The 21040-nt window shown below is 39.5% G+C and overlaps 1 long non-coding RNA gene across 1 annotated transcript; it reads right to left on the bottom strand.

The window, feature by feature from the left end:
* Positions 1-7901: 7901 nt before the first annotated feature.
* On the bottom strand, positions 7902-13430 carry LOC122471757. The gene is made up of 2 exons (XR_006294264.1): positions 13338-13430; positions 7902-8215 (listed from the first exon to the last, which is right to left on the bottom strand). It is a non-coding gene; the product is annotated as an uncharacterized LOC122471757 (long non-coding RNA).
* Positions 13431-21040: the final 7610 nt, after the last annotated feature.

Below are 21040 nucleotides of genomic sequence, written 5' to 3' on the forward strand. Positions count from 1 at the left end.
ACATTATGAAGATAATAAAATCTTGAGGTTATGTTCACTTCAAAAAAAAAAAAAAGATTTAACACATGTATAGATTTGGGTAATAATCACCATACTCAGGACACAGAATCGTTCAGTCACCCCCCACAACCCACTGACCCTGGCAGCCACTGATCTTCTCTCCATCCCTACAGAGATGAAAATATCATATGAATTGTCTTTTTTAATAATATCACCTAAGTGGAATTTTACTGTATGTAACCGTTTGAACTAGTACAATGCTCTTGAGATTCATCCAAGTTGTCATGTGTAACCAAAAGTTTGTTCCTTTTTATTCCTGAGTAACATTCTACTGTACAAATGTACCACAGTTTGTCCATTCATCTGTTGTGGTTGTTTTCAGTTTATGGTGATTATGAAGGGAAGTTCTATAAGTATTTGTGTTCCGGTTTTTGTGGGAGCATGTTTTTATTCCCCTAGGGTAGGTACACAGGAATGGGATTTCCGGGTCACACTGTAAGTGTATGTTTAACTTTATAGTAAATTGCCAAATGATTTTCCAGAATGGTTGTATCATTTTGCATTCCTAGCAGTGATGTATGACCTCTCCAGTTGCTCCACACGTTTGCTACTGGTTGGTATTTTATTTTTATTGTAGCCATTCTCATAGGTGTGTAGTGATAGCTTATCCTAGTTTTAATTTGCATTTCCCTAATAGCTAATGATGTTGAACATCCTTTCTTGTATTATTTGCCGTTCTTATATCCTCTTTGGTGAGGTGTCTGTTCATGACTTTTGCCCATTTTTAAATTAAATTTGTGGTAAGATAATTGTAGATTCACACATTTACATTCATTTTATGCAGAATTTACTCCTGGGCCATAAGTTTCTGTTTCTTCGGTTTCTTCTAGGGTATCTTTTACTTCTCAGTAACCTCCTTTCCTGGTTTCCAAAAATCTGCTCTTTTTCAGTAAGGCTCATCTCAATATGCCAGGGAGAGCTTATGTATGGGTTAATCTGACCATCAGCCCTGTAAGTTCTATACTGTATCTTGAGGGCTTTGTTCACTAGGATGTGCTCAATGACCAGAGAATCTACACCTAAACACTTAAGTTCAGCATCACTCTATGAATTTGTATGCATGTGCAGTAAAAATTCAGCACTCTTTTTGGGCCACTGACCCTGTGTCCAGCCCCAGAGTTTGGCCTGGCTACACCTACCAATTCCACCACTGTAGTGATGGAATGGCACACATCGTTTCTGCAAAGTGGCATCTTTCAGACACTTGGTGGCTTTTCGGGCATGTACACCTTTGGTAGCCTAAGTAGTTTCACACGTGTTCTTAAAGTGAACAAAGATCTGAATCTCCTGATTTGCATGATCTTGTAGGGTTTTCTGGGTCAAGTGAATAGCGAGACATTTTCAGAGATCACCTCAAGCCATTAAGGTTTTATTTTTCAGGATGAATGGCCAAGACTTTAATTGCTGGTTCTTATGGTAGTTGCATGTTTAGTTTCATAGGCAACTATCAAGATGTTTTCCAGAGTGGCTGTATCATTTTATATTACCCTCACCAACATATGTGATCCAGTTCCTCCATATTCTTGCCGGCATTTGATGTTGTCACTGCTTCTTATTCTGGGCATTCTGATATGTGTGCAGTGATATCACACTGTGGTTTTAATTTCATTTCCCTGATGGCTAACAATGTTGAACCTCTTTCATTTGCTAATTTTCCATCTGCATATCCTGTTGTTTACGTCTTTTGCCCACTTTAAAATTGGACTGTTTGCTTATTGTTCAGTTTTGAGATTTCCTCATATATTCTAGATACAAGCCCTTTGGCAGATAGGTGGTCTGCAAATATTTCCTCCTGTCAATAGCTTGTCTTTTATTCTTATTTTTATTATTTAAAAATTGTTATTATTGTTATTACTATTATTACTACTACTATTATTATAATTATTATTATTATTATTATTAGAGAGAGTTTGTGAGTAGAGGAGAGGGGCGGAAAGAGAGAGAGAAAAATCCCAAACAGGCTCCATGTTCAGCACAGAGCCCAATATAGGACTCGATCCCATGACCCTGGGATCACGACCAGAGCTGAAATCAAGAGTCGGATGCTCAATCGACTGAGCCACCCAGGCGTCCCTTATTCTTGTTTTTTATAATACCTTTATCAATATAATTCACACATGATACAATTTACCTATTTAAAGTGTGAGATTGATAGATTTTGGTATATTCACAGAGCTGTACAAACCATCTTCATAATCAATTTTAGCACATTTTCATAATCACGGAAAGAAACTTCATACCCATTGCCATTTTGACCCAACCTTCCCACCCACACCCAAGCTCTAGGCAACAACCAGTCTACTTTCTGTACAGATCTACTTATTTTGAACGTTTCATGTAAAAGGATTCGTATAATATGTGGTCCTTTGTGACTGGTTTCTTTCAATTGGCATAATGTTTTCAAGGTTTACCCATGTTATGACACAAATCGGTGCTTCGTTCCTTTTTGTTTTGTTTTTTTTGTTTTGTTTTGTTTTTTTTTTGTTTTGTTTTTTTTAGAAAGAGAGAGCATGTTCATGCAAAAGTAGGGGGAGGGGAAGTGGGAAAGAGCAGGCTCCATGCTCAGAGCACAGCTTGACGCAGGGCTCAATCCCACGACCCTGGCATCCTGACCTGAGCCAAAATCAAGAGTCGGACGTTCAACTGACTGAGCCACCCAGGCACCCCAGTACTCCATTCCTTTTATTTCTGATTGACATTTACGTTATTTCCACTTCTGGCTGTTGTGAATAATACTGCTATGAACATTTGGGAATAGGTTCTTGTGTGGACATGTTTTCACTTCTTTTGGATACATACCTAGTTTTGGAATTATTGGGTCAGACAGATGTTTAACCTTTTGAGGAACTACCAGTTTCTTTTCCAAAGCAGTCTTCTCATTATTTTAACAGTGACTTTCATGTGAAATTTAAAAATTTTAACAGAATCCAATATACTTGTTTTTTTATTTTATGGACTGTGTTCTAACATCATGTCTAAGAATTCTTTGCTTAATTCCAAGGTCACAAGATTTCCTCCTATTTTCTTCTAGAAGTTGTAGAGTTTTAGATTTTACAGTTAGGACTGTAACCAATTTGGGGTTAAATTTTATATAAGCTATAAGGTTTACACGGAGGTTCTTTTTTTCCATAAGGATGTCCAATTCTTCCAAAATCATTCATTGAAAAGACTGTCCTTTATCTACTAAATTGTTTTTGCACCTTTGTCAAATATAATTTGGCCAAAGACATAGAGATTCCAGGAAAAGAAAACTACCCACTAATGTTCCTTATGCATATCGATGCAAAAAATCCTCAACAAAATACTAACAAACTGGGGCGCCTGGGTGGCTCAGCTGGTTGAGCGTCCAACTTCAGCTCAGGTCGTGATCTCACAGTCCGTGAGTTCGAGCCCTGAGTCAGGCTCTGTGCTGACATCTCAGAGCCTGGAGCCTGCTTCGGATTTTGTGTCTCCCCTTCTTTCTGCCCCTCCCCTGCTCATGCTCTCTCTCTGTCTCAAAAATAAATAAAAACATTAAACATTAAAAAAAAAATACTAACAAACTGAGTCCGACGGCATATTAACAAGATTATATAGCATAACTAAGTAGAACTTATTCCCTGAATGCAAGGGTGATTCAACATAATGTTGAATTACATATAATGTAATTCACTATGTTATAAAGTAAAGGGAAGAAATGAATGATGCAGTAAAACCATTAGATAAAACCCAATACCCTTTCATGATAAAAACACTTAACAGACTAGGAATGGAAGGGAACTTCCTCAACATGATAAAGGGGTAATAATGATGATAATAATAATAATAATAATAATAATAATAATATCCCACAGCCAACATCATGCTCAATGGTAAAAGACTAAAAGCTTTCTGCCAAAAATAAGAATCAAAGTAAAGATGCCCAGTTTCGTCACTGATATTTAGCATTTTACTGAAAGTTCTAAGGTAAATCAAGAGGCATGAAAAAGAAATAAAGAGCATTCATATTGGAAAGGAAGACATAAATCTTTCTCTATTCATAGATGATAGGATCCTATATATAGAAAATCCCAAAGAATCCACATAGAAATCACTATAAATAATAAACAATCCAGCAAAGTTTCAGGATACAAGATCAACATAGAAAAATTAGTTGTGTTGGGGCGCCTGGGTGGCGCAGTCGGTTAAGCGTCCGACTTCAGCCAGGTCACGATCTCGCGGTCCGCGAGTTCGAGCCCCGCGTCAGGCTCTGGGCGGATGGCTCAGAGCCTGGAGCCTGTTTCCGATTCTGTGTCTCCCTCTCTCTCTGCCCCTCCCCCGTTCATGCTCTGTCTCTCTCTGTCCCAAAAATAAATAAACGTTGAAAAAAAAAATTTAAAAAAAAGAAAAATTAGTTGTGTTTGTATATACCAGCAATGAATAATATAAAAAAGAAATGAAGAAAACAATTCAATTTACAATAACATCCAAAAGAATAAAATACCCAGGTATAAATTTAACAAAAGAGATGAAAGACTTCTATGCTAAAAACTATAAGGCATATATATAAATTAAATAGAATTTAATTAATAAAATAAGTTAAAGAAGATATAAATAAAACAGAAGACACCCTGTGTTCATGGATTAGAAAACTTTACACTGTTCATACGGCAGTACACCCCAAAGCTATCTACAGATTCAGTGCAATCCCTGTCAAAATTTCAATGGTCTTTTTGCAGAAATGGAGAAGCCAATCCTCAAATTCATATGGAATTGCAAGGGATCCTGATTAGCCAAAACAGCCTAAAAAAAAAGTTGGAGGATTCACACTTCCCAATTTCAAAACATACTATAATTCAAAATGATGTGGTACTGACATAAGCATAGACATGTAGACTGCCAGAATAGAATCAAGACTCCAGAAATACACCCCTTTATCTATGGTCAACTGATTTTCAATAAAGACCACAAGAGCATTCAATGGGGAAAGAATGGTTTCTTCAACAAATGGTGCTGGGACAACTGGACTGCCACATGCCAAACAAAAACAAAAACCCCTACTTCACATCATACACAAAAATTAATGAAAACGGATCCATGACGTAAATATAAGAGCTAACAGTAGAAAACTTTTAGAAGAAAATATACGGGTAAATCTTTGTGACCTTGGATTTGTCAATGGGTTTTTAGACATGATACCAGAAGCAAAAGCAACAAAAGGAAAAATAGATACATTGGAACTTATAAAACTTCTTAAAATTTGTGTATCAAAGGACTTCATCATGAAAGTGAGAAGAAAACCTACATAAGGAAAGAAGATACTTGTAAATCATATAGAGGGTATGGGTTTAATATCCAGAATATATAAGGAACTTCCACAACTCAAAACCAAAAAGACAACCCAAGGTTTTTTTTCTTTTTTTTAAAGTTTATTTAAGAGAGAGAGAGGGAGACAGTGAGAATTCCAAGCAAGCTCTGCAATGTTAGTGTAGAGCCTCATGTGGGGTTCAAACCCACAAATCGTGAAATCATGACCTGAGCCAAAAATAAGAGCCAGACGCTTAAACAACGGAACCACGCTGGTGCCCTAAAAACCCAAGTTTTAAATGGCCAAAGGACTTGAATAGACATGTCTCCAAAGAAGAGAAATGGGTAACAAGCACATGACAAGATGCTCAACATCATTAGTCATTGGGAAAATGCAAATCAAACTACAGTGAAATATCACTTCATATTCACTCAGATGACAATAGTAATAATAATAATAATTAATAATAATAATATAAAATAGGTAAATAGTAAATGTTGGTAAGGATATAGAGAAATTGGACTTGTATATGGCTGTATATAGCTGGTGAGAATGTAGAATAGTTCAGCCACTATAGAAAAGTTTGTTCCCAATAATAAAACATTGAATTACCAAATGATCTGATAGTTCCACTCCTAGGTGTATAAGCCCCCCCCTCAACTAAAACATTCAAACAAATGTTCACACATGCATGTTTATAGGAGCACTATTCACATTAACCAAGAAGTAGAAAAACTCAAATGTTCATCAGCAGCTGAAAAGATAAATTATGGTATATAAATACTATGAAATATTATTCAGCCAAAAAAGCAAGGAAGTGCTGATATGCGTTACAATATGGATGAACTACAGAAACATTATGCTAAATGGAAAAAAGCCAGACCCCAAAGGTCACATATTGTATGACGCCATTTACATTAAATAGTCAGGATAGATAAATCCACTAAGGCAAAAAGCAAGCTTATGGTTTCCAGGGACTATGAGAAGGGAAGAATGGGGAGTAACTACCTAATGGATACAAGGTTTTCTTTGGGGATGATTAAAATGCTTAGGAACTAGATAGAGGTGGTAGGTGCACAACATTGTGAATGTTTAAAAAATTTTTTTAACGTTTATTCATTTTTTGATAGAGAGAGAGCATAAGTGGGAGAGGGGCAGAGAGAGGAGGAGACAGAATCTGCAGCAGGCTCCAGGCTCTGAACTGACAGCACAGAGCCCGATGCAGGGCTTGAACTCACAGACCGTGAGATCATGACCTGAGCTAAAGTCAGACACTTAACCAACTGAGCCACCCAGGCGCCCTGTGAATGTTTTAAAAGCGACTCGAATGTTCAGTTTAAAATAGTTACTTTTGTTTAATGTGAATGTCACCTACTAAAAAGTTGCCTATAAAAAAACTTGTCATGTTTTTTTTTTTTTAATATTTTTTCAACGTTTATTCATTTTTGGGACAGAGAGAGACAGAGCATGAACGGGGGAGGGGCAGAGAGAGAGGGAGACACAGAATCGGAAACAGGCTCCAGGCTCCGAGCAATCAGCCCAGAGCCTGACGCGGGGCTCGAACTCACGGACCGCGAGACCGTGACCTGGCTGAAGTCGGACGCTTAACCGACTGCGCCACCCAGGCGCCCCAAAAACTTGTCATGTTTATATGGGTCTATTTCTAGACTCTTTATTCTATTCCATTGATCTATGTGTCTATCCCTTTACAATACCACACTGTTTTGATTAATGGGGCTTTAGAAAAAGTCTTATAATCAAGTGATGTGATTCCTTCAAATCTTTATTATTTTTCACAACTCTTTAGGCTACTCCAGTTCCTTTACCTTTCCATCTTACGTTAAATCCATTGATCAGTCAGGGGAGAACTGACATCTTTACTATGTTGAGTCTTCCCAATTTATGAACATAGTATGTCTCTCTATTTATTTAGGACTTCTTTGCTTTATTTCACCAATGGTTTGAAGTTCTCAGCATACATATATGTTTTTTAAGAGTTATATATAAATATTTCATTCTTTGAAGCTATTGTAAATGATACTGTTTCCAGTGCATAGAAATAGGATTTTTTCATTAACTTTGCATCCTGTGACCTCACTAAATTTAATTATTCTAGAAATTTTTGTAAGGTCTTAGGACTTTCTACATTGACAATCACATCTTTTCTGAATAGACAGTGTATTGATTTTTCCTTTCCAATCTGGATGTTTTATATTTCCTTTCCTTTTTCCAAATAGCTTTTGTTAATGTTCATTTATTTTTGAGAGGGGGCAGGGAGAGAGAGAGAAGAGGCAGAGAGAGGGAGAGAGAGAATCCTAAGCAAGCTCTGTGCTGTTAGCACAGAGCCTGATGTGGGGCTCCAACTGATGAACTGTGATATCATGACCTGAGCCAAAATCAAGAGTCAGACACTTAACTGACTGAGCCCCCCATATTACCCTTTATATTTTCTTTTCTTTCATTATTGGACTGGCTAAGATTTCTGGTAGGATGCTGAATAGGAATAGCAGGAGTGGGGATTCTTGTCTTAGTCCTGATCTCAGAGAGAAAGCATTTAATTTCTGGCAATTCAGTATGATATTAAGCATTGTTTTTTAAAATAGATGCTTTTTTACACGTTGAAGAAGTTCCATTCCATTCCTAATTTGCTGATAGTTTTTATCATAAATAAATGTTTTATGTTTGTCTCTATCTTTACTACAGTGTTCACTTTCAGATTTCTAGCTGTGTTGAGATCAAGGGATATGAGAGAAAATAAATTGTAAACTCACAATCAATTCAGTGATACTTTGAATTCTGGTGCTTTTAGCCAAATCACCTCCTGCTGTTGGCTCTTTGTAGTCCTAAAACAGCGTCTTCAAGCATTTTATCCAAGTTTTATAGTTGTTTCTATGTGAGAGAGAAGAAGAGACATGATCACTCCATCTTACCTAGAACTTGAACCCCAATACCAATAGTGTTGTTTCTGCCTTTCTAATCCCTAACATTTTGCCTCTTTTCTCTATTATTGGTTCTCCCTTCAGATTGGTTCTCCCTAGTCCCTGCCTCCACAGAAGACTTCCTAAATTAGTTTCTTTTCAAAGCCTTTACTTCATCTTTCTTTCTTTTCGTCTACACTCTGCCCTGTTGCATCTGTTAGTTACCTAGAAGCCTGCTTATCACTCTCCACTTTACTCCCCTTCTTAGTCAAGTTTTAAATTGAGCTATAAGTCACTTACTATAAAACTCACCATTGTAAAGGGTATAACTCAGTGGTTTTATTAGCATATTCACAATTCGTCACCACTATTTAATTCCAGAACATTTGCTTCACCTCAAAAAGAAATGCTGTATCCGTTAGCCATCACCCTCCATTCTCTTCCGGTTCCCAGCCCCTACAAACAACTCGTCTATCTTCTGTCTCCAAGGTTTTGCCTATACTGGGTATTTCATAAGACATGGGATCTTTTGTACCTGGATCCCTTCACTTAGTGCGGTTTCAAGGTCCATCTATGTTGTATGATGCATCAGAACTTCATTTCTTTTTATTGATAAATAATGTTCCCATTTTACACACACACACACACACACACACACACACACACACACACACCACTTTATCCATTTACCCAATGATGGACATTTTGGGTTGCTTCTAGTTTGGGGCTACTGTGAATAATGCTGCTATGTTTATTTGTATACAAGTTTTTGTGTGGACACAGGTTTCCATTTATCTTGTGTAGATACTTAGGAGTGTAATGATTGTGTCAAATGGTAATTCTATGATTAGCTTTCTGAAGGGTGGCCACAGTGTTTTCTATAGTGGCTGAAACATTTTACCTTCTCACCAGCAGTAAATGAGAGTTCCAATTTCTCCATATCCTCAATAACACTTGTTATTATCTGACTTCTTTATTATAGCCATGCTCGTAGATAGGAGTTGTAGCTCATTGTGCATTTGATTTGCATTTCCCGGATGTCTAATGATGTTCAGTGCCTTTTTGTGTGCTGATAGGCCATCTATATATCTTATTCTGAGAAATGTCTATTCAGATTCTTTGCCTTTAGAAAAATTGGGTTGTCTTTCCATTATAAAGTTTCTTTCAGATAGGGGTAAATAATGTTGCTTAAGTTTCTGATAATTTTGGGGCTAATGGCTGTGAAAATTTCATACGTAGGCAAAAAAAAAAAAAACAAACTTCTCATCTTGTGGCAAGTAGAATACAATTGCTTATATGCTAAAGTGCTTACAATTTTTAAAGGAGTTTCTTTTGTGTCTCGATGTATTATTGAGTATATCTACAATTCTTTCCTCTGCCTTTAATGTTCTAATCATTTCTAAATCCCTAAGATTAATTAATAAGTAAAAATACTGGATGTGCCCTTCAAATGTAGGTGTTAATGTCCACTCCCAAATTAGTAGAATGCCTAAATCAATTCACATTAATTTTTTTTTTTTTTGAGAGAGAGACCCAGCAGGGGAGGGGCAGAGAGAGAAGAAGAGAAAGAATCTTAGGCAGCTTCCACGGTTAGCATGGAGCACAACACGGGGATCGATTTCACAACGCTGAGATCATGGCCTGAGTCAAAATCAAGAGTTAGACACTTAACTGACTGAACCACCCAGGCACTGCTCACATCTATTTTTAAAATTTAATATTAAGTTAGTAGAGGTATGCTTTTCCTATTCTGTCTTACAGGAGCTGAAGTTGGACTTGAAGATAAGGCAGAGTGGGAAACTGGCCTTGGAAAACCAATCAGCCAACCCAATGAAAATGACATAAACGTATACAAATTATGTACCTAAACAATGTAAAGAAATGTAGAAAATGCCCTCTTTATCCCCAATCCATCATTCTTTAGAAGGAAAAGACAAAACCAAAAAAGTTTGCGAATATAAAATCCCAACATGTAAAACAATGACATATAGAAAGTGCTCAGTAAATATTTGCCCAATGTTGAATGAATGAATGAACATCCACAGTGCATCTTTCTAGAAGCTTTAGGGGGCAAACAACCCCACGCAGAAATAAGGAAAGAGCAAGTTTTTGAAGCAGGTCAATTTAAGTGTCAGTTTGGGAGTTACAGGTGATAAACAGTAGGCTAACGTACCAGGAATTCTAGTAGCAATAACACTTGGTTGGTTAAGTAGGTTTTATAAACGATAAACTATGACTTTCACAGAAGTGTATAGTTCAGGGGTGCCTGGGTGGCTCAATTGGTTGAGCGTCTGACTTTGGCTCAGGTCATGATCTTATGGGTCGTGAGTTCGAGTCCTATATTGGTGTCACGGCTGTGCGCCCACTTTGCGTCCTCTGTCCACCCCCATCTCTGCCCTTCCCCTGCTTGGTCGTTCCCTCTCTCTCTCTCCCTCTCTCAAAATAAATAAACTTAAAAAAAGAGAAGTGTGCAAAAAGAGAATAGTACACTTTTTGACTATCAGGGCCCTGGGTGTTGGAATATACAGTAGCTACTTTAGAATAGATCCAGAAAGAGGATCAAGGGATGGAATGGACACGAATGACAGAAAAGGAGAGAAAACTCCTTATTTAGAATAAGTATGATAACAAATGGAGAAGAAAATAGAATAGAAGTATTAAATTTCCAGGTCACTTTGCATCCTAGCAGTTACCGAAATGTGATGGTCAAATGCTAATTAAAAAATATACATTATCTAGGGTGCCTGGGTGGCTCAGTCGGTTAAGCGTCCGACTTCGGCTCAGGTCATGATCTCGCGGTTCGTGGGTTCGAGCCCCATGTCCGGCTCTGCACTGACAGCCTGCAGCCTGCTTCAGATTCTGTGTCTCACTCTCTCTCTGCCCCTCTCCTGATCACACTCCATCTCTCTGTCTCTCAAAAATGAATAAACATTAAAATACACACACACACACATCATCATCATCAAGCAGGAATGCTGAGGGGGTGAATTATCACAAATTTCAAATGATTTTTAGTATTCATTTACACTTTACACATTATTTCAAGAACAAAAATTTAAAGCCAGTGCAAGTAGGTAAATGAGGGCATTTTGAGCTCCCGGGGGAATGCTCTATACAAATACATTAGAGGATAATTAGTATTATTGTGTTTTTTAGTTGCTTCCAGGAAACTATCAATTAACTGTTGCCACTGAACTCTTAATGAGTGAATCACTTTGGGGCTTGTTAAAAGTGCAACAGTTAATTGCGTAGTTTCATCTTATTAATATATTGTTCTGTTAATTATTACAGGCATCTAGCGTCCCTCCTGGACCACCCTCATGATGATGCATTTGGATTGCCTGTTGTTCTCATAATTGGACACCACAGAGAGGAACCCAGGAGGATCCTCTTACATAGCCATCTTGAAAAGTTGTTGGTCAAGTTCTGCCCTCAGAGCGAGTGAAAAGCAGCTCCCACGTTCTCAGTTAAACTTCCCTCCAGTGGGAGAGAGGGTCTCTGTCATGTGGGAATTTTTTCTCAAAGATGGTTCAGAACAGAGATTGTCAAGAACTGTTCATGTCTTATAAACTAAACTCTTTACGGGTGAAATGTTATAACGTCTGAGATTTCCTTTAAAATACTCCCAATGGGCACCTGGCTGGCTCAGTCAGTAGAGCATATGACTCTTGACCTCAGGGTCATCAGTTTGAGCCCCACACTAGGCATAGAGATTACTTTAAAAAATAATTTAAAAAATTAAAAAATAATAATTGAAAAATAAAATACTCCCAAACAAACAACCCCAACAAAACAAACAAAATAAAAACAAAAAACTGGAAAGGATAAGTGAAACAGGATAGGTAAAGTGTTACAGCCTACACAAGTCTTCACCATATTACTCTACTTTTATGTACGTTTAATGATTTCCATAATGGAAACTTTCAATAGGTGTATGTTAAAGGACGCTTCATCTCCTACATCTATATATTAGCTGTTTCTCTATGTATTAGGATTCTTTCAGTTATAATGAACAGAAACTCCAGCTTACACTGGCTTAAACATAAAAGGAAACATATAGATTCAGGTAGCTAAAAAGTCAAGGGCAGTTCTAGGTATCAGGTGATGCTTGATCCTACAGCTCAATGTGTCACCAAGACTGAATATTTATCACTCTGCTCTGCCTTCTATGGTGGTTGGTTTCATTCTAAGGTTCATATCTCTCCTAGTTTCAGGAAGACTGTCAACAACCAGTGGGTAACATGTATCATCCAATAAAAGCTGGGTTTGTTTTACCGTTTCAAACAGAAGTCCCCATGGGACCAACTTAAGGTCATATACCTAACACTGAGCCATCTTCCAATCACAGAGGTAGAATCCTCCTTTACTAACTTAGGTTAGGTCATATTCTTCATTTCTAGGAATGAGGGTAAAGAACCTCACAGACCTCCAAATGGAATCAGTGTTGTTGGGAAAGAGGAAAGGGAAAATGGGTGCTAAGAGACAATCAACAAATCTCTGCTAAACTCTCCACAGGTAAAGCTTCCAATACAAAAGAATAGAGGGCAATGACAGATATCTTCTAACACAGAATTACAGGTATAAAGCTATGGTCAGATATCAGGGATCTGGATAGGCTGTAGAGATGAAAGATGACCGTAATGAAAGGACAAACAGTATCTGAGGTGGCTAGGAATACTGGTGAGGCGTTCTAGGAGGTAAGCATTACCATGATACCAGAAACTAGGAAAATAAAAAAAAACCTGCAAGAAAAAAATACCTGTAGGTCAGCATCCCTCAATAATATGGATTCAAAAATACTCAACAAAATATTACCAAATCAAATCTAACAATGTATAATAAGAATTATACAGTGGGACTTATTGCAGGTATGCAAGGCTGGCTCAATATTCAAAAATATATTAATGCCATTCCTCACATCAACAGGCTAAAGAATAAAAATCATATGATCATATCAGTAGATGTAGAAAAAGCATTTGACAAAATCCAGTACCCATACATGATAAAAACTCAGCAAACTAGGAACAGAGGGGAATTTCCTCAATCTGATTTTAAAAACTGCCAAAACACCCTACAGCTAATATTATACTTACTTGTGAGAATCTAGAAGCTTTCCCATTAAGATCAGGAACAAGGTAAGAATTTCCCTTGCACCACTCCTCTTCAACATCATACTGGAAGCCCTATATAATTTAATAACGATAAGAAAATAAGAGATATACAGATTGAAAAAGAAGAAATAAAATGTTCTTTGTTTAGAGAGGACAAGATTGTGTATGTTAAAACTCCAAAGAATCAACAACAACAAAACTCCTGGAACTTATAAAGCACTTGTAGAAAAGTTGAAGGTTATTAGGTTAATACATAAAATTTAACCACTTTCCTATACACCAACAAGGAACAGGTGGAATTTGAAATTAAAAACAAAATACCATTTACATTAGTAAAATAATAAGATGGCTGAACATCTAAATACCAAAAACATGTACAAGGAATACATGAATAAAACTACAAGATTAAAGAGATAAAAAAAAAATAAATGGAGAGACATTCCATGTTCATGGATAGGAAGAATCGATAATGGGATGTTACACAAATTAGGTGAAGAACCGTTAAAATTCAAAGATAAGAAAATGAACAATCTAATTAAAATAATGGGCCAAATATCTGAACAGACACCTCACCAGACAAGGTACACAGATACAAAGATGTTCCACATTACAAGTCACTAGGGAATTGCAAATGAAAACAAAAACACTGGGGTGCCTGTGTGACTCAGTTGTTAAGAGTCTCACTTAGGCTCAGGTCATGATATCACAGTTCGTGAGTTTGAGCCCTGCATCAGGATTTTCACTGACAGTGCAGAGCCTGCTTAGGATTCTCTACCCCATCCCAACTCTCTCTCTCCCTCTCCTCCTATCCAACTTGAGCACTATCTCTCTCAAAAATAAACTTTATTAAAAAATAAAAAAATAACACCATGCAACCATGAAAATGGTGAAAACCCCAAAACACTGAACACAACTGTCGGCAAAGATGTGGAGGAACATGAAGTCTCATTCATTGCTGATGGGAATGCAAAATGGCAGAGCTTTCCTGTTACTCTCCTGAAAATCTCAGACCCATTTGAGCCTGAGAATGATTAGAAGAGAGGTTGTTTTCAGGTACTAGACTGTGTACAGGAACAAGAATGATTTTGGAGGGCACAGCATCCTGGTTAACTCTACAGAAAAAAACTGGGTTTCTTTCTGAAAACAAGACACCATCCCTAAGAAGGGATTTCTGGCCCTTGGGGAGATAGGCGAGATAGCAACATTTAGTCAAGAAAATAGCACTTCCTGAGATGTAACTGCCCCACTCTCTCTTTCTCTTCCTTCTAAGATGGTGAGCCTGACATGAGTGGTCAGGATGGTGTTGGAATGGAGCACCAGCAGAATATCTGAGAGAGCTGAAGGGGAAGAATGCATAAGAAGTACTTAGTCAGGAGCCCTGACTCATAAATTCTGTTCCCTAACTGCATGGACAAGAATTTGATTTCTTCCTGGACATCTCATATTCAAAGGACCTTGTCATATCTGAACTAGGAACCAGAAATCTTCCATTGTCCTCATGCATCTTCTCCAACATATCTTAAGACAATCACTTTCTGCCATTTGCTTTATATATCTGCTCTCAAATGGGACCAATGATCACTGTTCTTCACCCCTCCTGGCAAGTAGGGTAGATGAGATCCTGTAAGATGAGCTTTGAAGTTGAAAGATGTTATACAAGGTTGGCCCTTCACTATAGCCTGGTATCACTGTCCTCTGTAAACCTGAAGTGCCCTTCTCTGATCCCGTTTGTAAAGCACTCTTCGCCATGGCAGATGTTGGAAGCTATTGAGATTGTTCTTGGTAAAACGTTTGGATCCTTCAGTAACTATGTTAGATGCCAATCACAACTGCTCATTTGACCCTGAAGAAGTGAATTTTTCTGCCAGGCCCATGCAAAGGAATATTCTCTAAGTCATCTTCTTAAAGGAGAATGCACAGGTCCTCGTTCTACTGTCTGCAGTAGGTAGCCATGGGATCTGAAGCTTCAGCTTCCAAGATTGTGCAATAATGATGCCCATCGCACTAACCAAGAAGCCACGTGGAATGGAGGAAAATGATATTAAATTGTTGAGTCAAGTGTTGCGGGAACTAGTTCTGTCCTATTACACCAGTTATCCTCCCAGGTTCCTATAATGGTGAAAGGATTAACTAGATCTGTGTTCCCCAAACTGGTGTTCCACCAAACAATCTTGGGAGTTGTTAGGTGGGACTTCCATACACAACAGCATCACCACAAGGGCCTCCAACTCAAACGAGGCTGGTATTCACTGCATGCTTACGCTCCTTTCCTTTGACCCACCCTCCGCCCCCCCACCGCCTCCCGGCTTAGTTTCACACTACACTTAAATGTAAGTGCTCGAAGGCTTCCTGTAACAAAACATTCACTTTATTCTAACCCACTGTCCCTAAATTTACTTGGATGAATAATACTTTTTGTCATGGAACATCTCTGCACATCTCAAAGTGTCCTCTGAGTACAAGTTTGAGGTTCACTGATGGAGCTAGATTTGTAAGGGCCTTTCCAGATCCTTCTGTATGCATCGTCCATGGCAGGAACAGCTCGAGGGCTTGCAAGACTGCCAGGTCTGTGTGAGCATTTGGGCCCTTGTTACCAGCAAGGCAAGTGGTGGAGAGCAGACATTGCAGGGGTTGGACCAGGAGGGGAGGCAACCTGAGTGGAGGTGATTTTCCTGCAGTGTACATGGAATATGGTCTGCCTACTCCAGGGTGAAGATCCCTGAGCTTTGGGTTTGGGCATTCACGAGGATAAAATGATAACGTTGGATATTCATAGGTCCCCAACATATAAGTCTCTGTGTGATCCTTCAGAGCACTTCATGCTTTCTTCCACCTCTTCTGGTCATTTGCAAGACCAGGACTCGTGGCCATCACACATCAATGCAGCACTCGATACCTCAAGAAGAAAGATTACTGAGCCAGTGGATGCCCTGAGTAACCAAAGCTAATGGGCAGGTGGACATGGAAGTTTCTCCTCTTTGGTATACTTTCATTCTTGTGTTTGTTACATATGAGATTGTGTTAGTCTTGTGCTTGAACTTAAGATTCAAGGTTGCCGAAGACAGACACAGCCCCTACCCTCCCCATGCTTATATTTTTATGGGAGAAGACAGAAAAAAAAAACAAGTAAACAAACCAAATAACTCTCAGTGGTGACACATGCTATGATGGAAATAAACAGTGTTCAGAGTGGTAAGAGTAGATAGGACTGGTACATGAGTAAAAGGAACAGTGAGCCTTGTGTGAGTGTGGATTTGAAAATGTGGGAGTTTGGAGAGATCATAAAAGAGAAGATTGTAGAAGTGCCTCTTTGAAAAAAATGTTTAATGTATTTATTTTGAGAGAGAGAGAAAAAACAAGGGACGATGGGGAGAGAGAGGGAGAGTGAGAATCCCAAGCAGGCTCTATGCCTTCAGCGCAGAGGCTGACGTGGGGCTCAGTCCCACGAACCATGATATTGAGACCTGAGCTGAGATCAAGAGCCTGATGCTTCACTGACTGAGCCACCCCCTGTAGAAGTTCCTCTTAAGTGAAAAAATAAGTTTGGAAATACAAAATTCATCCTCTCTTTTAAGGATAAATAGCTATCATGAGGGCTAACACTTCCTCACCATAAAGGATGAAAGAAATGTTTTAAACAAACCTTTATCCTAACTCTTCTCTGTAAATTATTGCTCCTTAAGCTACTAATATTTTTTTAATTTAACTTTTCTCAAGTGAAACATATTTTACTTGTACCTTTATGAAATATTAGGGATCCTTCACATTTTGTTTTTCTTCAAATGCTTTGACACTGTTCCGTTGTTCATACACATCATGGACAAATGCTTAGTGTGACAATTATGATGTTGGAAATCTATCCTTTGCTTAAAAAGTTCAACCTTGAGCTTTCTTACTAAGTTTTCCCTTAAAGGTGCATGGTATCCAAATACTATAAAGCTTAATATATTGTGTTAGTGCCAAGATCAGTGCAACTCCACAGTCATCATCCTACCGTGGGAGAAGGGACAAGCGATTCTGACAGTTCTAAACCTGAAACTCGAAGCTGCTCGACCCCCGTCAGGAGACACAGATGGAGGGCTGCTTTAAAGCAAAGTGTGGGTGTTCTCACATGCACTGAGTCACACAGGAGAGCCTCACACATGCTGGACTGCAGAAAGCTCTTCTGCAACAACAGCCCGATTATCACTACCCACGGGGGATTCATACACGGAGGAATTCCTGCACAGAAGGGACACCGGCAGATGCTTCAACAGCACTCCAGCCTTGCTCCCTATTGAACCACACAAGAAATGATAAAGGTGACAAGTGTGAGAGAGATTTAGTGACGACAATATGCTTTTGTCCAAATAGGTTTTGGAAACAACCCTAGAAACACCAAGTGTGAACAAAAAGTTCAACCTTTCCTACTTGAGGACACTCCAGAGACTCCATTCAGGTGAGAACCCACAGAAACAATGGGAGCCCTTCAGCAAATAATCCACTCTACACACCGGAGGGGAGAGCCCAGAGAGAAAAGCACTAGGCAGTCTTGACCCATGACACGAGTGCAACTGGCCAGGAAATGCAGAAGGTGGTCAGTGAACACTGGTCTGTGCAGTGACTCGATGATTGGAAAGGCTTCTATGGAATTCAAACCACCCGTGTTATGTTAACTGCCCAAGGCAATCTGATCGACAGGGCTGCCTATCATTCTTGCTCTCATATTCTCCAGGGGAATGAAACACTCTTCTCACGGCTCCTTTAAAAGCTGATCAACCCTAGCACCTTGGTTCAATTCCAAGCTCTCCTCTTGTCCTTCCCCTCCAGCGAAGACAGCGGAGGTTCTCAAGACCACCTTGAGGTTCCAGATGGAGTCTCCTAAATGGCGGGGAAAACTCTGGGTCTGCCATGGACCCCACACTGTGGCCACTTAGACCAGTGCAGAGGAATGAGGATTTCAGGGTTACACTGGTCAATGATCCAGTTCTCAGAACCAAGCAAGGAACCATTATAAAGCTGTGACCTGAACCAGTTGAAACACAGCAACTTCTGGACTGTCCTAAAATCATTTGGTTTTATTTCTGAGAGCCGTAATACTAACATTTGAGGCTAAATCTAAGGTTGTGTGTTCCACTTCATCTTGAACCCAACCTAAATTTTGATTTTCTATTGCATTTTTGGTTATCAATGCTCAACCCTGTGAAGAAGCAATAGAAATTCCTTCTCCCAACGTCCACACATCCACCCCACGTTATAAGCATAAGGACTTGTGGAACACTGTACTACAGGTAATTGGCTAAGCAGACATTCCCGACAGAGGCTTCTCAATTGAAATGTCCTGCTTCTGCTTTCCTGCACAACCTTCCTTCCAACTATCACCTTAGTCCAAGAGGGCAGCACCTTCCTCTGTACACCAATCAGGGCAAATTTGCTTCTGCCCTAGATCGCGTGTGTTTTTGAGACAAAACTTACATACGATATGCGAGGGATAGTTACCAAACAATTCCTTAAAGCCTACTGCACTCACATGAGGAATGAAAGGCAACCCATCCCCTCTCTGTAGCCCATCGATCAATAGAAACGTATCTTATGCACATAAACACTGGAGCACAGGGGAACAGAGAGCAAGGATAGGGGAATGAAGCCAGAGAGGCAGGGAGAGATGGCTGCCTTGTCCACTTGAAAAAATGACCAACCTGGATTGTCTCAGGTAAGAAATCAGTCCTTCTTTCCTATCAGCTAGTCATGTAAGCTCCTCATTGTGCCCACCAGTGTTACATTGGCTCAGAGGAAGGCAGATTTCTGTTGAGGGTCAAAGTCCACATGGAACCACAGAAAAGGTTCCGCAGCTCTAGTAGATAGCTGCCTCTATTTGTATGAGCTAGGTTATGCTGCAGAAACACACGACACCAACACCTCAGTGGTTTAACAAAGGTTTATTTCTCATTCCCATAAAGTCCATCACAGGTCTGGGACATGCTCCAGAACAGCTCCTCACCAAGGGGCCAGGGGGCGGGGCCCTCAGCATTCCAGACTACTTTGACCCTCTGGCCCCTTCCTGTGTGGGCTTCCACGATTGACGCAGAAGAGTACTACCGAGTCTTGCACCAACAATGAAAGGCTTCAGCCCACAAGTGAGGCTTCTGCTCACAACCCATTACCCAAAACTACCTCGTGACCCTAACTTCAAGTAGCAGAAAACCACAATCACTCTCTCTACTCTTCACTAGAATACGAGTCCCGTGAGAGTGGATTTCCAGCTCTTTTGTTCACTACTATCTTCTCAGTCTAGAACGGTGCCTGGGCCCACAAGAGATCCCCATCAAAGTGAATGAATGTAGCACCAGGAAGATGTCCACATGTATCCCGGGATGACACAGTACCAGTAGTTGAAGGATGAGGGCGTTGGGTAACAGCTATGCAGACGGGAGCTTCCGAGCTGGCTGTGCTTACGAAATCATATTTGAATCATCTTGAAGAAAATAAAGTCTCATTGAGGGCGCCAGACCATCACGAGACTTAAACCATAAAGCACTGGAGTCAAAGACCAAAGCAGCTAAGCACAATCACCACCAGCAGCGCTCAACTCCTCAAAGGAGATGCCAATAGCCATAAATGCACCTGCTTCCTAACCGTAGTCAGTCTGCCCAGCATATCATGGGGAGCAGAGGAAAGGGAAAGAAACGCACGTTGAGCATCTACTACTGGCCAGGCTGCGGGGTGCTTTTCCTTCACCAGCCCCTCTAGTCCCCAGAATAACCTTGAGATGAAACACAGTTTTCTTTCACAGAGAACGTGGAGGCTTAAGTGTTTCAGTAACGAATCAAGCCACAGGAATGTCTTATAAGCTAGAAACAGACACAACACAACGTCATCCAGTCTGGCCCTGGAGGGATAACACACACATCCATCCTGCAAATCCTACCTTCAGGCCTGACTCATGCAGCTAAGTGACAACCAACGGACGTACCAACTATAGGGTCCCGAACATGTCCCTGTAACCAGACCTTAACTTTTCAAGCCTTAACTTCATCATTTATAAGCCATTTGGAAGAGATCATTTAAACCCTTTCCTGATACTACCTAAAAGCTCTAACAGGAATACATGTGAGTCATTGTTGTAGATAAGAGTTTCGGGAAGATCCACAGTCTATAGAGATTTTCAGTCATCTATCATTTATCACCTAAGGCTGTCGTTAAATCCTGTGTGCAAAACAGAGACATGTATACCCTGTTTGACTGATAATAGTTTACAGTGTAAGACAATCAACATGGATGTGGATTCAGCCAACCTTACCCACCACTCAGCAGTTCCCGAACTTTCCTCTTGGGAAACCAATCTTCAGCCACACCCAGTGAACCGCTTCCTGCCTGCAGCACACACTCTTTCCTAAACCTAACCCTCTGTTTTAAAACCAAAAGGCAAATTAAGAAGTAAATAAAAACCTGAGTTGATCCTGAACTCCCATAAATTTCCCTTTAAGCCCCAGGAAAGTTTTAATACTCATGGTTGACATCATCAGAGGGAAAGGTCTATAGTTTCTTTTATTGCAGACAACTCTTCTTTACATGGAATATATAACATGTCTAAAAATTCCAATCCGTTTCCATACAATCTTATTGATATTGGGTCCTTTATCAACCACTACAAATGAGAGGTATAAATTAGTGCGCTGGTCCTTCTTCTAACAGATTCCCTACTG

This window comes from Prionailurus bengalensis, chromosome E3, assembly GCF_016509475.1.
Source record: "Prionailurus bengalensis isolate Pbe53 chromosome E3, Fcat_Pben_1.1_paternal_pri, whole genome shotgun sequence".
In the NCBI taxonomy this organism is placed as follows: Eukaryota; Metazoa; Chordata; class Mammalia; order Carnivora; family Felidae; genus Prionailurus; species Prionailurus bengalensis.